At 46.4% G+C, this 14,429-nt stretch overlaps 1 long non-coding RNA gene across 2 annotated transcripts; it reads left to right on the plus strand.

Moving 5' to 3' along the window:
- Nucleotides 1-3,210: 3,210 nt before the first annotated feature.
- LOC147363677 (uncharacterized) lies at nt 3,211-7,174 on the plus strand. Of its 2 annotated transcripts, XR_015137353.1 has the most exons (3): nt 3,221-3,557; nt 4,855-5,110; nt 5,786-7,174. It is a non-coding gene; the product is annotated as an uncharacterized LOC147363677 (long non-coding RNA). The 2 variants fall into 2 exon arrangements; XR_015137352.1 differs by lacking the exon at nt 5,786-7,174 and having other exon boundaries at nt 3,211-3,557; nt 4,855-5,643.
- The last annotated feature ends 7,255 nt before the right edge of the window (nt 7,175-14,429 follow it).

Here is a 14,429-nt window from a genome sequence, read left to right on the forward strand (position 1 = left end):
GCTCTCTTTCTTCTTCCCTGATTCTGCCTATCTCTGTAGCTCTTCACTTTGGGCATTATTCTTTCTTAATTCTGACAGTTTCTGTTTATGGGAAGAAAAATTGCTCCTGGAAATCCACTTCCAAGAGAGAAAGAAAGACGGAGAAAGACACAGAGGAAAGCAGACAATTTCCCCCACTTATTCCAGCTGAAAAGAACCACGGAGTATTCTGGTTCACCCATACTGGGTCTCAAGACTGTCTTCAAACTGTGCAGACAGTGGTTTATTAGGATTGCCTGAGCCTGGGTCATAGACCACAGGGTCCATTTACATACAAGTGGGAGTTTCTCAATGGGATCAAAAGAAGGGTGAGAAAATGTGTAAGTCAGACTCAAAGTGTGGCCCACCACAAACCCAGGTCCTGTGTAGGAACAAGAAATAAAATAGGAGGAAAACCATCGTTCAGTAACATCATGGCACATTGAATTCTTAAGTCAACTAACACTGCATTCAAATACTGTTGTGTATGTAGGAAAAATATTTAAACTTTGAAGCTCAATTTTAGCATCTGCAAAATGTACCTCACAAGAATGGTGTGAGCTAAGTGACTGGAACATAAGTAAATGCTCAACGAAACTTAACCCCCACAGTCATTGAAGTTACCAGGCATCGTGCCCTGTGACATGTTTACATGTTTTTACAAACACCCACATTCATAACTTTTCCCTTCCTCTCATTTGCAAAGAGCATATACTGTACCCCAGAGTGGTGCTACGATACCATCTCCCCACAGCAGCCCACACTGAATGTCTGTCCCTCATTCCTTTCCAATAGCTGCTGCTGCTGCTGCTAAGTCGCTTCAGTCGTGTCTGACTCTGTGCGACCCCATAGACGGCAGCCCACCAGGCTCCCCTGTCCCTGGGATTCTCCAGGCAAGAACACTGGAGTGGGCTGCCATTTCCTCCTCCAATGCATGAAAGTGAAAAGTGAAAGTGAAGTCGCTCAGTCGTGTCCAACTCCTAGCGACCTCATGGACTGCAGCCTACCAGGCTCCTCCATCCATGGGATTTTCCAGGCAAGAGTACTGGAGTAGGGTGCCATTGCCTTCTCCATTTCCAGTAGCAAATCCCCCCTTTTATAGCTCTGCTCCTTCTCAGCTACCCATCCCATTGTGACACAATCAGCTAACTTTCCCCCTGCAAGTGTGTGAATAAAGCCCCTGAGGACATCTCATTTTAAGGAACCTTTCTTCTTTCTACTGCATGCGTGGGTGCGTGCTAAGTCACTTCAGTTGTGTCCGACTCTGTGACCCCATGGACCATAGCCCACCAGGCTCCTCTGTCCATGGGATTCTCCAGGCAAGAATACTGGAGCAGGTTGCCATGCTCTCCTCCAGGGGATCTTCCTGACCCAGGGATCAAACCCGTGCCTCTTATGTCTCCTGCATTGTCTGGCAGATTCTTAAACCACTGTGCCACCAGAGAAGCCCAAATTCATTCTTTTTAAACTGGGAATAAGAGTTGATCTGGGGAACATACTACAGCTTTGGTGTTCTCCTATCTGTGTGTATATTTCGTTTGCTCCTAAATTTCCATTCTTACAAACAATGCAACAATAAATATTCTTTTAACGGGGGAAGGGTTAATTTTAAATTTACACTGGCTCTACTTCTGTGGCTTTAACCCTTTTTTGTTTTTATAAGCAGACATAATCGCCTGCTTTGGGGAAATAACCTGAGCTGCCCACCTGTGAAGGGCTGTAAGGAAGTGAAACTAACACATCGCCCAGTCTGAGGCTTGCCTTTCTAGGGGATATTTGCAAGGACTGAATAGTCTTATTACTGTGTTTCCTCACCTCCCCCCCATTTCTGATTCATAAAAGAGCCTGGCAACCAGACCCTGACAAGATGGTTATTTTGAGATGCCATCTTCTCAGTCAGCTGGCTCCCCAATTAAAGGCTCTTCCTCGCCTCAACCCCTTGTCTCTCAGATTCACTGGCCTGTCATACGTTGAGCAGAGGACCCTTGGACTCGGTAACATTCTCACACGTGGGTCATTGTTCACACATGTGAGAATTTCTTTAGGTCATACCTTAGACAGCTATGCCGGCTTTTAGCAAACTCTCTCCACAGTGATCTTAACCAATTTGCAGTGTCATCAGAAGTGCAGGAGCACTCCCTTTGCCCCAGCATCTTGCCAATGTTGTCAGACTGTTGGCATTTTGCTAATCTGTTGGCTATAAGGCAACATCGTGCCATTTCATGTGTTTCCTCACTGCTGTTGAGCCTGGGCTTCCCTGTGTGTCTGGGCCGTTTGGCTTCCTGTCCTGTTTTGGTTTTCCTGTTTATATCACCTTTCTATCTCTCTTGAATATTTAGGAGTTCTTTTCACGGTTCAGATATTTATCTTCTGTCATTGTGTACAAGTAGAACCCGCCTGCCAATGCAGGAGACACAAGAGATGTGGGTTCAATCCGTGGGTTGGGAGATCCCCTGGGGGAGGAAATGGCAAGCCACTCTAGTATTTTTGCCTGGGAAATCCCATGGACAGAGGAGCCTGGTGGGCTACAGTCCCTGGGGTTGCAAAGAGTCTGACAGAACCGAGCACACAAGCATGGGTCTTCTTTGATAGTTAAATTTCTAAAATGTTTCATTTAGAAGTCTTCCTCCTGATCAGTAATTTTTAATATACTTTGTAATATAATTTTATATTGTAATTTTAATTTTAAGGACTTTGGGGAAATTTTCTATGAAAGTCGACTTTTCCTTTGGATGACGTTACAGAGATCAGTAACATTTTCCACCAAGGGTCCTCCGTCCTTTTAATTATGGATGCTAAAGCTAATCTTCCCAGGGCACTGTAGGGTGAATCATTTGTCCCACTGTTACAGATGGGGAAACCAGTGCTCAGTTCTGATAAATGATTTGTCCAAGGTCACAAAGCTAAGTGACCACCCAGAAAACAGATCCGAGACTGTGTTTCTGTAACTTGAAAGTCAGATGCTTGTCATTCACAAGCTCTTTACTTTGTCTTTTTAAGAGTTCTCTCCCATTTGAGCCTGTTCCAATCTGTGTCAGGAAGACCGCAAATCTGACTTTGCCTCTCACGCTCCTTCCCTCCACCCTTTCCGTCTCCTTTCTTCCCTCAACACTGATTCACAGAGCTGAGTGCTCAGAGGGAATGGGCTACCTCCAGCTCCATGCCTCGGGACGGGGGCAGAGGGGCGGTTGATTCTGGAAAGAGCGCTGGATCAGTGACCTAGGTGTGGCCTCGGCACCTGAAACCTTTTATCTTCCTCGTCTGAAAACCTGTGCCAAAGGGAATCCAAGCAGGATCTTTTCTCTTGTCTCGATTTTCAGCTGAGCCTGAGACAGAGGGGAGAATGTGCTTAGTTCGCCCTAACCTAAACGCAGACAGCCACGGGACCACGGAGAAGCGGGGATGCTGCAGAGGACGTGGCCTTGTTGCTGGCCAAACTCTTGGCCTTCTCTGCCCGCTGAAGCCAGATGAAAAATACGGAGACAGAGTTTGCAGGAAATACAAAGGTGGCTTTCTCAGCCAGCGGAGAGGGGAACACGGTAGGCTTGTGCTGCAAGAACTGGGCCCCTCCCGTGAGGAGTCTAGGGGCGTACACGAGGGCTTGCACTCAGGTGTTGGTGATGAGAACCAAAGGTGGTAGGATCTTGATTTTTCCCTCTTGCATTGTTTCAAAGACAGTCGTAGGCTGGAGTCAGTAACCCAGGAATCGAGTCTGGCAGTTGGGTGCCTCTGGGGCCTACTTTCTGATATGTAACTACAAGGGGAAGGCTGTTGTAAAGGTAAACACCAGATACAGGATGTATCAGACATAGAGTCCAAGGATAATAGGTGTGAAGTGCAGCTCCTGCAGAGTTGAGGGGCAGAAAAGCAAACTCAGTTACAGACACGGAGAGTTAGGAGCAGTTAAAGTAAAAAAAAAAAAACAAAAAATCTAGGAATGGTCAGGCCTGTTCAATGTTCTCTTTATCTTCTTTGTTCTCGGGGAAGGGAAAGAAAAAAAAACAAACTCATTCTTTAAAAAAATTTTTCTTTTTTCTTTTCACTTCAACAGCCTGACCGCTTTCCTCCCCACTCCCCACCCCAAGGAGCAACCACCCCGTCTAAAGAGACTCCATGGGCCCCCTCTGCTAAGAGTGTTTGTTTCATGGAAAGAGCCTATTCCTTCTCCACTCTCCTGGTGGGGGAAGCCCAAGAGAATTGTCCCTGAGTGAATGGTCAGACCCGACTGAGCAACAGGAGCATGAGATGTTTATTGCTCTGTGTCAAATCAAGGTTACAGTTCTTCACAGAAACCCTTTGAAATTGAATTTTTAAAAATGCCAGGGCTCCCCCTGCAGGACATTTGGAGCAACCACAGACGCCTCGAGGGCGGCCTGCATCAGCCCCAGGTTTGAGGCGCGGGGATATTCCCGCGGCTTGTCTGTCTGCTGTTCTGTGCTTAGGCACTTCAGTCGTGTCTGACTCTTCAGTCGTGTGACCCCATGGATGTAGCCGGCCAGGCTTCTCTGTCCTTGGGGATTCTCCAGGCAAGAATATTGGAGTGGGTTGCCATGCCCTCCTCCAGGGGATCTTCCCCACCCAGGAATCGAACTGGGGTCTCCTGCACGGCAGGCGGATTCTTTTCCAGCTGAGCTACCAGGAAAGCCCTTGTCTGTCTGCAGGGGGCTTTAAAGTCAGTTCTGGTCCTTGGGTGCAGACAAGTAGCTACCTCCCAAGGGAGGTTCACGGAGAGACTGTGCCACAGTGGCCTGCCGACCGTGACTGGGGGCGGGGCAGGGGGCTGGGGGTTGCCCTGGGATGGGGACAGCAGCCCTAAGACAAGTCATTCTCTTCCAGATTCTCTGTCATCAGCAAAGCGGAACCTTCCCCCGATCCGGGGCCACCACCACCCTCCATCCGAGTCAGAGTGTGGGTGCTTCTTTTCACCCTGCATGAGATGGACAGAGCCTGCTTCTCGTTCATTCAGTCATTTGTGGGGATTTTCCCAGCTGACTGATGTTATTCGAAATGGAAAAGATGGAAACCTCAGAAGCGAATGGTTTTCAAACACGGAGGCCAGGAGTACATGTCCTGCTATTTTCCACCCACCCCGGTAAAGGATTTTGCACTGTTGATTTATTCCAACAAGCAGATTTTTAAAAATTAATTTTTATTGGAGACTTGCTTTACAGCGCTATATACATTTCTACCGTACAGCAAAATGAGCCAATCATACATATACATACATGCCCTCCCGTCCAGACGTTCCCATTCGGGCCACCACGGAGCATTAAATAGAGTTCCCTGTACTGTACAGTATGTTCGTATAGGTCACCTATTGTATGTGCCAAGTCACTTCAGTCATGTCCGACTCTGTGTGACCCTATGGATTGTGGCTCACCAGGCTCCTCTGTCCATGGGATGCTCCAGGCAAGAATACCACGCCCTCTTCCAGGGGATCTTCCAGACCCAGGGATCAAACTCACATCTCCTGAGGCTTCTGCACTGGCAGGCGGACTCTTTTGTTTTTTGTTTTACCGCTGAGCTGCCTGGGAAGCCCTATCTATTGTATACACAGTATGAATAGTGAATATGTCTCAAGCCCAATCTCCCCGTTCCTTCTATCCCTCTCTTTCCCACTTGGTATTCATGCATTTGTTCCCTACATCTGTGTGTCTATTTCTGCTTTGCAAATAGGATCATCTGTACCATTTTTCTAGATTCCACATCTATGTGTTAATATATGATATTTTTTTCTCTTTCTGACTTCCTTCATTCTGTATGACAGTCTCTAGGTCCAGCCACATTACTACGAATGACCCAGTTTCCCAACAAGCTGATATTAATACCTACTCACAAGACCTATAGCCTCCCCAAGCATCTCTTCTCAGGAATATCTGTGCCTGTCACCTGTGCTATGCGAAATTAACTCAGAGTGAGTGACATCAGAGCGGGGCAGAGACATCCTTCAATCACAAGCCTCCTCTTAATTTTAGGGGATCACACTCCTCACAGGGGAGCAGCTCTCCACAGCAGCCCATCTGACTCACCTTGGTCCTCTTCTCTTAAAACCAAAGACGTCGGCCTCTTTCGCCTGGGGCGGGGAGGGAAAGGAGCTGTTGTATAAGTAACTCACTCTACCAGGGTGGGTAGCAGGCACACTAGATGCCTGGCTGCCTCTATCCTTCATTTGTTTGGAGCCCCGTACTTCTCTTCATCTCTATACTATGGGTTGTCAAGGTTTTAGGATGCAGCTGGATGGGGCAGCAAGAGAGCCCAGACCTGCAGGAGTGGCCCCGCCACCAAGTCAAGGTACTGCTGGAGACCGCGCTCGCACCAGGGATTCAGACCTGGGGATTACACAGCTGCACCCCTGCCCCCAGAAGTGTGTAACCTGGCCCTTCAAGACCCCAAATATCCCACCCCATCTTGTTGATCATCTCTTTTGAAGCATACGCAAATGTATGAAACAAGAAATTTTCCATTGTTATGACCAAAATAACAATTCAAACATGAGCCTGAAATTCTTCATCTATGAATAAATATTTCACTCTCTGGTATCTTCAACCCGTATGGTATGAGTCACAACCACAAGCTTTCTGAAGGGGAATTTGGAAGGATGTTTCAGATGTCTTAACTTGGAAATTCTATTTCCAGTCACCTATCCAAGGCAAATCACCAAATGAATGGACCACATTTGCAAAAGCAACAAATTGGAAAAAACCTAAAGACCCTTGTTTTTTCCAATATTTTTTTAAAGATTTTTTTTTATGGACCATTTTTTAAAGTCTTTATTGAATGTGTTACAATATTGCTTTGGTTTTATGTTTTGAATTTTTAGCCATGAGGCATGTAGGATCTTAGCTCCCTGACCAGGAATCAAACCCCCATCCCCTGCGCTGGGAGGTGAAGTCTTAACCACAAGACCACCAGGGAAGTCCCAAAAGATCCTTAAATCAAGGATTAATGTAAAAATTATAATACTTCTATCTAATGGGATGGTAGTGTTAGGTGCTCAGTTGTGTCTGACTGTTTGTGACCCCATGGACTGTAGCCCTCCAGGCTCCTCTGTCCATGGTATTCTCAGGCAAGAATACTGGAGTGGGTTGCCATTTCCTTCTCCAGGGGATCTTCCTGACCCAGGGATCGAACCCAGGTCTCCTGAATTGCAGGTAGATTCTTTACTCTCTGAGCAATGAGGGAATTCCCATAGGATGCTAGGCAACCATGAAAACTGGTGGGTGGGGAATATAGTTAATAATCCTGTGTTGTATGTTTGAAAGGTGCCAAGAGAAGAGATCTTGAAAATTCTCATTACAAGAAGAAAAATGGTAACCACGTATGATGAGGGATGTTAACCAGACTTATTGTGGGGACCATGTCACAACAATACAAATATCAAATCATTATGTTGTATACCTGAAACTAGTATAGTTATATGTCAATTTTATCTCAACAAAAACCATGTGCTGCTGCTGCTAAGTCGCTTCAGTCGTGTCTGACTCTGTGCAACCCCATAGACGGAAGCCCACCAGCCTCCCCCGTCCTTGGGATTCTCCAGGCAAGAACACTGGAGTGGGTTGCCATTTCCTTCTCCAATGCATGAAAGTGAAAAGTGAAAGGGAAGTCACTCAGTCGTGTCCGACTCTTAGCGACCCCATGGACTGCAGCCTACCAGGCTCCTCCATCCATGGGATTTTCCAGGCAAGAGTACTGGAGTGGGGTGCCATCCTCAACAAAACCATGTAGTTCCATCTTATTGGATGGTAATTATGTCCATGATATGCTGGCATGCTGATATCTTAGTCTGTTATTGGGGAGCAATTAGGTACAGATTATGAGATCAGATCTATGTAAATATTCATATATACACCAACATATTAATAAATATTTTTTAATAATTTCATGTTTTTACAAATTTTTCCAGTGGGCAAATAATCAGGAAAAGGAAAAGCGCCTTATATTTTTTGAAAATAAAAGAAAACCACACGCCTTTTCCCTTAGCTAGGAAAACAAATCTTCTTCTTTTTTCATAGGCAAATTTGCTCAAGTGTCTGAGAGTTAGTTGTTTTTTTTTAATCTCCTTTTAACCTACTGGAATGTTCAAACTTATTTTGGATAAAAGTTCACACACATACAAAAATAGAGAGAATAATACCATGGGCCCCCAGGAACATCATTCACGGTCATCTTTTTCTACCCATTCTCTAGACGCTTCCTTCTCTCTCTATGCTGAATTATTTTAAGGCTAATCTCTGACATCCTAGCATTTCATCCATAAATGCTTCATTACATCCCATCCAAAACACAAGGACTCTTTTGGAAACATAACAATGCTATTATTTTTTTAATTTAAATTTATTTATTTTAATTGGAGGCTAATTACTTTACAATATTGTATCGGTTTTGCCATACATCAACATGAATCTGCCACGGGTATACACGTGTTCCCCATCCTGAACCCTTTCCGTACCATCCCTCTGGGTCATCCCAGTGTACCAGCCCCAAGCATCCTGTATCCTGCATCGAACCTGGACTGGCGATTCATTTTTATATGATATTATACATGTAACAGCTATTATTATCACATCAAGACGTTGAAGGGCAAAGCTACAATATCATTAAACACTTAGTAAGGCAATGGCACCCCACTCCAGCACTCTTGCCTGGAAAATCCCATGGACGGAGGAGCCTGATGGGCCACAGTCCATGGGGTCGCTAAGAGTCGGACACGACTGAGCGACTTCCCTTTCACTTTTCACTTTCATGCATTGGAGAAGGAAATGGCAACCCACTCCAGTGTTCTTGCCTGGAAAATCCCATGGACGGAGGAGCCTGGTAGGCTACAGTCCATGGGGTCGCTAAGAGTCGGACACGACTGAGCGACTTCACTTTCACTTTTCACTTTCATGCATTGGAGAAGGAAATGGCAACCCACTCCAGTGTTCTTGCCTGGAGAATCCCAGGGACGGGGGAGCCTGGTGGGCTTCCGTCTATGGGGTTGCACAGAGTCGGACACGACTGAAGCGACTTAGCAGCAGCAGCAGCAGCAGCAATACATTTCCCTAGGGCCATTTCTTGCAACTGCTTACTCCTGGGTGACCTCTTATATCCTTAACTTCTTCATTTTTAAAGTGGAGAGAATATAAGGTCACTGACAGTGCTAAATGAGAGATTATATGAAAGAGGTTAGTATAGGAGTCTGGCACATTGTAAGCATCCTAAACTAGTAGCGACGGGTGACTTGCCACATTTTCCACTTTCTCTTCTACTAGGCTTTTGTAGGCACTGGCCCTTATTTTATGAATTTCCTATTCATATCTTCTGGCTCTTTTTCTAATGGGCATTAAGAATAGCAACGCTTATCTTTCTTATGCTTGCTCACATTTTTTTTTTTAGTTTATGCTTTTCTATTTTACTTACAATTATGTGGGAAAATACATCCTTCCTTTCCTTTGTTTGCATCCAATATAATATATATATATTTTATATATGTGTTTTGTGTTTTTATTTGGCTCATATAAACTTTGAGAATCACTCACTAAATGAGCCCCATAATCTATTTTCACTAAACAAGCAAAAATATTGGGTTGGTCAAAAGCTCACTCATGTTTTTTCTGTAAGATGTTACGGAAAACGTCGAACAAACAGCCAACCCAATATAATCACTCACTGAATTCATGAGCTTATTTTTGATATATGTAAAATCAGGTTTTTCATAAGGTGGAACTACTCTGAACTAAGTTATATACAGTAGTCTTGGGTAAACTATATTCACAGTAATACTGATTACCAGTTGTGTGTAGGACTTCCAGTCCTGTCCACATATGGCACTTAATATTTTCCACTCCCTATCAAGAAAGTATTACCGTCACCTGGATTCTAGAGATGGCTCACTGGGCTAATGGAACAGAGAGACTAGCCACCTTGAACCCAGGTTCTCTGCTTCCCAAGCCCCTCTAACACCAGACCAAGCCTCCTTCCTCACTTGCAAAGTGGAAATCCTTAGGGTGCCACCTCACAGAGATGATGATGAACCATTATGTACAAAGCATGTAGAAAAATGTCTGAAATGTTGTGAGTGAATGTCTGAAATGTTACTTATCACTGTTATCATTAGTGTGACAACAAAATTAATAACTGCAAAATAATAGCTATAGTAAAAATGACATTACAGTGAAAATAATATGAATTATTATTGGTGTTGTTTAGTCACTGAGTCATGTCCGACTCTCTTGTGACCCTATGGACTGTAGCCCACCATGCTCCTCTGTCCATGAGATTTCCCAGGCAAGAATACTGGAGTGGGTTGCCATGCCCTCTCCAGGGGATCTTTCTGACCCAGAGATGGAACCTGCGCCTTATGCATTGGCGGGTGGATTCTTTATCAGCTGAGCTACCAGGGAAGCCCATGAATTATTGTAACAATATAAGAATAATAAAAGCCAGTGTTCACTGAGGTCTCACTAGGCACCACGAAGTACTTTACTGGCTGGTTGTCCTGCAATATTCATACTTTTTTTTTTCTTTATAGAGGAAGAAACTAAAACAGAATATGTGACTTGCTTTGAGGGACTAAGAAGTCACAGATTTAGCAAATGAACTCAATTAGCACGTGGCGGAGTGTGGCTGGAATCCAGGCAGTATGGTGGCGGGGCAATCTTTCAGGAACCACCGCCTCAGACCCCTGCCTTGTGGGCATAAAAGCACAGCCTCCTGGTCCCCATCACAACTCGTGGACAGATGGCTGCAGGCTTGGAAGCCCAAGGGTTAGAAACTCAGTGACAGGCTTAGAAAATGGCCCTCTCTCAACCTTTCCCACAGCCTAAGAAGGAGGAGACAAGATGGCCTTAAGGTGGAGACCCCGACAGGCTGCGCGGGCACCTGCGAGGGTAAGGATGCTGCGTTGTCAGTCCGGGATTCTACAGGCTCCCACGCAAGGGGCGCATTTACTCGGATTTGCCAGCAGAGGGCGCTGTAGCGCCGCGGGGAGACTTTTGATGGCTCCAAGATGGGGCGTTAACTTCGGTTCCCCCTGTCTCAAGAGAGGAAATGCTTTTCTCTTTCACAAGATCCTTCACCCACGGGGCTACTTTCTTTCCCTCTTGATGTCATCCTGTTACACAGGCAGGAAGTTCTGTTGGCTCAAGACTTGGCTGTAGGGAAGACTTCTGCTGCCCTGCAGGCACAGAACAACAAAGCCCTTTGACCCAGAAGTTATGCAACCCAAGAGGAGCCAGACTTACCACTTTATACAGCTTGTTGATGGGGGTGAAAGAGGAGAGTGAAAAAGCTGGCTTAAAACTCAACATTCAAAAAATGAAGATCATGGCATCCAGTCCCATAACTTCATGGCAAATAGGGGGAGAATGTGGAAACGGACAAATTTTACTTTTTTAGTCCCCAGAATCACTGCGGACAGTGGCTGGAAAGTGAAAATGTTAGCTGCACAGTCGTGTCTGACTCTTTGTGGCCCCATGAACTGTAGCCTTGCCAGGCTCCTCTGTCCATAGGTTTGCCCAGGCAAGAATACTGCAGTGGGTTGCCATGCCCTGACCCAGGGATCAAACTCGCACCTCCTGCATTGGCAGGCAAATTCTTTACTGTATGAGCCACCGGAAAAGCCTTGCGGATGGTGACTGCAGCCGTGAAATTAAAAGTCACTTGCTCCTTGGAAGAAAAGCTATAATAAACCTTGACAACGTATTAGAAAGCAGAGATGTGACTTTGCCAACAAAGGTCCGTATAGTCAAAGCTATGGTGTTTCCAGTAGTCATGTATGGATGTGAGAGTTAGATCATAAAGAAGGCTGAGCACCAAAGAATTGATGCTTTAGAGCTGCGATGCTGGAGAAGACTCTTGAGAGTACCTTGGACAGCAAGATCAAACCAGTCAATCCTAAAGGAAACCAACCCTGAATATTCATTGGAAGGACTGGTGCTGAAGCTGAAGCTTCAGTACTTTTGCGGCCTGATGCAAAGAGCTAACTCACTGGAAAAGACCCTGATGCTGGGAAAGATTGAGGGCAGGTAGAGAAGGGGATGACAGAGGATGAGATGGTTGGATGGTATCACCGACTCAATGGTCATGAGTTTGAGCAAGCTCTGGGAGATAGTGAAGGACAGGGAAGCCTGGTATGCTGCAGTCCATGAGGTCGCAAAGAGTCGGGCACAACTGAGTGACTAAACAACAGCAACACAGTATTTCATTGTGGACAGAGGTGGGTCGGGGTACACAGTCTTCAGGCACAGGCTTTGAGTCCACCAGGACCACTGGCTCTCACCCCATCCAGCTCTCCTCTGTGGCAGAGCTCAGGTGGATCTAGGAATCCCACCCCTAACCCCTCCTGCATCAGGAAACTGGAGGCAGGCAGGGAAGAGGAGACAGAGCAAACCACAGCACGAGCCGCCCCGTGAGACATTTTAGTGCCACCGTTTCAGCTGACGTGAGTGCAGCCCTGTCCCCCATGGCCCCAGTCTGCACCTGCATTCAGAAAAGATGCGCTTTCTCCGCTTCCCAGGGGCTGGGAGGCGGGGGCTGGGCAGCCTCCTGATAAAGACAAGAAAACCACCTGAGGGCCAGTCCTCTGATGACATCTCCCCGTGGATTCCATTGTCCTGCTCTCCCTTCTCCTTCACGAAAGTTGCTGAGGTCCTTGCAGATCAACATCTGCTGTGTTCCTAGGAACAGTCAGATCAGAGCATCAGAGGTGGGGCGTGGCAGTTGTTAATAAGAGAGCCTCTGATCAAGATAGCGTAAAATGCAAACCCTCCCAAAGCAGTTGAGAAAGGCGGGAAAACCAAACAACCATTTGCCATATTAAAGCAGCTTGTTTGTATCCTGCCAAAGTAGCAAAAAGCTAATTTTTGTGTTTTGTCAGACTGTTCCTGAAAGGCGTGGGGTGGGTCTGACTGCTTGATGCCCAAAAGCCAATAAACAGGCCAGGTTGGTGGAAAGGAAAGTTTGCTTTAATTCAGATGCCAGCAACTTGGGGGTAAGGGCAGACATCTGTCCAAAAGCCAACTCCCCCCACAGAACTTTTATAGGTTGGGGGAGGGGTGGGCTACATGCAGAACAGCAGTCAGCTTCAGATTGTCACTGGTGGCCTGACCAGTGTCGTCTTGATTGTTTTAGATACAGTTAATCTTCAGTTCCGGGGCTTGTTTGTTCCGATTTGTCTGAGGCCAGTTCTTGGATTTGTGGCAGCTTATGTCCTCTGTACAATCTTTGCATTATGTAGTTAACTTCTCCCATCTGCTGTTTTAGTATCTATAAGACAGCTCACAGGATACAGCTGAGAATATTATCTACAGCCCTTGACAAGAAACTAAAGACCCTTGACTGCGCTTAACGACTACATCATTATTATCCGGTCTCCTCTGACTGTTTCCCTTTGTTTCTGCTTTTCTCATTCCTCTGATTAAACTCACTCTTTGACTAAAGTTTTCCACGGACAGAGGGGAGGCAGAGGACCTGCTGGGGGAAGGACCATAAGGTCCTGCTCTGTTTCAAGAGTTTGAATCAATGGTAGACCAGAACCAACAGATTATTTAGGGAAAAGCAGACACATTCCTGAAAAACCTACCTAAACAGATTGGCAAACGTGCGGGTTTTGGAATCTGTGTTTCCCTTTACAACTCACAGGCAGGAACTGTACTGGCTTTCTCGGTTTTGTGGATTTGATTTCAAAAATAAGAAGAATAAAAGAGCCTCTGGGGAGAGGTGACTCACGAGGGCAAGAGCCAGGGCTCAAGGTCTGCTTCCACCTTCCTCTAGGAGGAAGAAGAGGAGCGTGAGGTTTCAGTTTGACTGCAACAAACACCAGCGTCCCTTAGGAGCTGCCTGGGCTTGGCAGCGGAAGAGGCACAGAGGCACAGAGTTTCCATCCTCCGCCGCTCAAGGGCCCCAGGAGAATTCCGTTCAAGACGTGTGGTCTCCAGGGCTTCGTCCCAATGTCCTATGAGGGCTCCCCAACCCCCATCATTTATTCCAGATGTTGTGGGCTCGTCATCTGTAGAGAAGTCTCTAAGAAGGAAACCAAGGAGGAATTTTCCACTCTCTGAACTTTGCACACACACACACACACCCCTGGATAAATCAACCACAGGAGTGAGCGTGGATGGAAAGTTTATAACTGTGAAGGGGGATGGGGCGCTGGGGAAAGGTCAGCTGCCTGGGGCCAGCAGGAAGCCTCTGAGTCACTGTGGGGGCCAGGGGGATGGAGGGGTGCCAGGAGGCACTGAGGAACCAGCCCCGCCACCCACTCCCTGTTGGTCAGACAGCTCCTCATCGGACCTCGGAGCGTGCCAAGCACTTTCACGTGTGTATCTGCATCTCAGTCTTTTGGGGAAAGACCAGCCCTCTCTGGACCCTTTGTTTGACATGACTCAGCCTTGAGGCTGCCCTTTCTCAGGGACAGATGCATGGTGTTC

Source organism: Bos grunniens, chromosome 11 (assembly GCF_055505025.1).
Source record: "Bos grunniens cultivar Pamir isolate PY7600 chromosome 11, Bosgru_T2T1.0, whole genome shotgun sequence".
Classification (NCBI taxonomy): Eukaryota; Metazoa; Chordata; class Mammalia; order Artiodactyla; family Bovidae; genus Bos; species Bos grunniens.